The sequence below is a fragment of the Zea mays genome, chromosome 2 (assembly GCF_902167145.1).
Source record: "Zea mays cultivar B73 chromosome 2, Zm-B73-REFERENCE-NAM-5.0, whole genome shotgun sequence".
In the NCBI taxonomy this organism is placed as follows: Eukaryota; Viridiplantae; Streptophyta; class Magnoliopsida; order Poales; family Poaceae; genus Zea; species Zea mays.
This window is the reverse complement of record NC_050097.1, coordinates 221,807,008-221,810,002: the sequence shown is the minus strand read 5'-3', so window position 1 is coordinate 221,810,002 and position 2,995 is coordinate 221,807,008.

Genomic DNA, 2,995 nt, shown 5'->3' with positions numbered 1-2,995 from the left:
GGTTTAGGCGTGAGCAGAAGGATTGTCCCCTCATATAAGGACCGGTTTGTCATTTTCACTACATGTACTCCTTTGTCGTGCAACCACTCGAGACTGTGTGGGCAGTCACTCAATCCGAACTCGTGCGGTCCAACCCCAGGGTTAAGAAGGCTGGGGAGCACCGGGAGGATAAGGAGGGGGAAAGTTTTGTCCAGTTTGGGCATGGTGGTGGCCTGACTCCTTCCGGATAACCGTTAAGGTTAGGATGCGCGAGTAAGGAAAGAGATCCGGCATTCGGGTCTCGCGACGGTGAGATCGCAGAAACCGGGCTAGTGGGTAAAGTGTACCCCTCTGCGCAGAGTTGAAACCTATTCGAATAGTCCGTGTCCACTGGTATGGATGAGTCTAGTATGGTATGGCAATTAGAACTTTTTCTCTAAGTTTCTTATCAAGGAAAAGGTGTGTTTAAATGGGTTTTGAAAAAGAAAATAAAGCCACGGGAGCGGGAAGCTCAGTGGTGGTTGAGTTTTTGGTTACTGGTAATACCATGGGAAAACCTTCAAGCAACCGCCTCTCTCTAAGAAAATGATGAGTGACCACAACTCCACCAAATTGAGCATGTACATCATAGGTCTCTTTCTCTCTACGGGAGCGGGGTGGGCTTGCGGAATACCTAGTGTATTCACCCAGATTTATTTATGTTTTTCAGCAGCCGAGGACTTCTTTTCTGCTATGCTTGATTAAGAGGGCTGTGTCTGCACCCAGTTCTGCCTGTGGCTTGGGCTAGTGTATTTTCCTACTACACTTCTCTATTTGGCTCTCTCTCTCGAGCTTGTACCCCGGTATTGTAATAAATTTATCTAAACTCTGTACTATTTGAAGTAAGGAATGTGTTTACTAGCCTCCTGGGACTAGTAATTGTTTCACATTTGAGTCCCAAAGGATCGGGACGCTTCAGGTGGTATCAGAGCCCATAGAACTGGCCGTAGGTCGCAGCCCTGACCCTAAAACCTACCTTAGAAAGAAAATACCCCTTACCTCAGGAAAAGTTTTCTCTTCCCTTCCCCGGTTTTAACAAGACCCTTCTTTTCCTATTCCAGATGGAAGACTCTCTGGCCATTAAGTCATCCTACTGCTCAGAAGTGGAAGGGTTCCCCCGCCTCTTGCGAAGCTGTGCGCTCCGCATGGGAATCCGCAAGAAGCCGGAATACGTCTGGATGGAACATTTCGAGGGCGGAATGATAAGATGCTCTATGGCAGTCTACCTGGGGGAAAGCCAAAGCTATCCCAACCAACGTTCCTTCCAAGTCACTTTTACCGGAGTCCATTTCCTAGATGCTTGCCAAAATGTCGCCCGAAAAGCCCTCCGACAGCTATGCCAGAACTACAACAAAGTAATCATCGAAACCCCCCTTCGCTACTTTCCACCCAGCAACAAGAATACCCCCACCTGGAGGAAAAGACTTCAGGCCCTATCAGGAGGAGATCCTATTGAGAATGATCCCACCATTGTCTACATGGCTGGATACCTTCATACCCTTGATAACCAATATGATGACCTCGCCCTCCACTGCACCTCCCTAACCTCCCAGGTGGAAAGCCTGGAGCAGAAAGTCAGGGAACTTTCAGAAGAAAAAGCGTCCCTTCAAGAGAGCCTCTCGTTAGCTGAAGGCGAAGAAACCAACACCCGTGAAGCTTACCGCACCCTCAAAATGGACTACGACAAGGTACTGAAGAAGCTCGCCCCGCAAGGAAAATCCGCAAGAAGACCAGAAACCAAGGATGCCAAACTGAGCAGCAGGAAGAGAACCCTCCCAGAAACCAGTCCGACACCGAGGACATGTCCCTGGCCAGCCTTGATGACCTTCTCAGGGAATTTGGGGACACTTTAGAGAAAGAGTTCGGGGGTACCTTAGGTAGCACTCGTGTGTGATAAAGCTTGTGGTAGTGGTATGCTATGTAATGTAATGGCTTGATGTAATGAATAAAATAACTAGTTAAAAAAATGGCATGTGCATAATAGCGACTCTCTTCCCATGGCAGATGGCTTCGGATAGAACCACGCCTACCGCCTCCGGGATTGGAGCAAGACTTCCTCTAGGAGCTGAGGGAGAGGCTGGCGGAGAAGGGGGTGAGACCCACCTCCCCGCACCTCCAGAACTACCACTAGACCTAGCCCAAATTCTGGCCAATCAAACCAGACTCATTGAAGTCCTCACTCGAAGTCTGGAGAACCAGCGCCCAGGCGGTGGAAGGCCCCAGGACAGGATGGGAGAATTTCTGAGACTGAAGTCGCCCACGTTCGCGGGGTCCAGCAATCCCCTCGATGCAGATGACTGGCTTCGCACGATCAAGAGGAAGTTGGACGCCATCGCTTGTCCTGAGAATCAACGTATTCAGCTGGCAGCTCATCAGCTTTCAGGAATGGCTTTAGCATGGTGGGACACTTTTAGTGAAGCCATCAGAGACGCTACATGGGCAGAATTTGAAGCAGCCTTCCGTGAGCACCACGTACCCCAGGGGATAGTTCAACTCAAGGAGGATGAGTTCCGGGAGCTAACTCAGGGCGGGAGGACAGTCAGTGAGTATGTGCACAAGTTCACAGAGTTGGCCCACTACGCGCCCGAGGATGTCAGCACCGAGGCCAGAAAGATGGCTCGTTTTCTGAGAGGGTTAAGACCCAAGCTTAAGACCATCCTCGCCAGCCAGGACTTCCACAGCTTCTCTCACCTTTCCAACAAAGCTATTCAAGTGGAAAGAGCAAAAGAGGAAGAAAAGGGGCACATCAAGAGAAAGTTCCAGGTCCTCCGAGCACAGCAGCAAGAGCGTCACCAGAGAGCTCGACCCTTTGGGCTCCCACCCAGGGGTCCAAGCTTCCATAAACAATCTGGACCCTCTCCATCGCGCTACAGTCAACAGAGTCAGAGCTCCCATCAGGCACCCTCCGTTGCAAGCAACCAGCCGCCAGCAAACGCCTGTTGGCACTGCGGGGACCCCAATCACTTCAAGAACAACT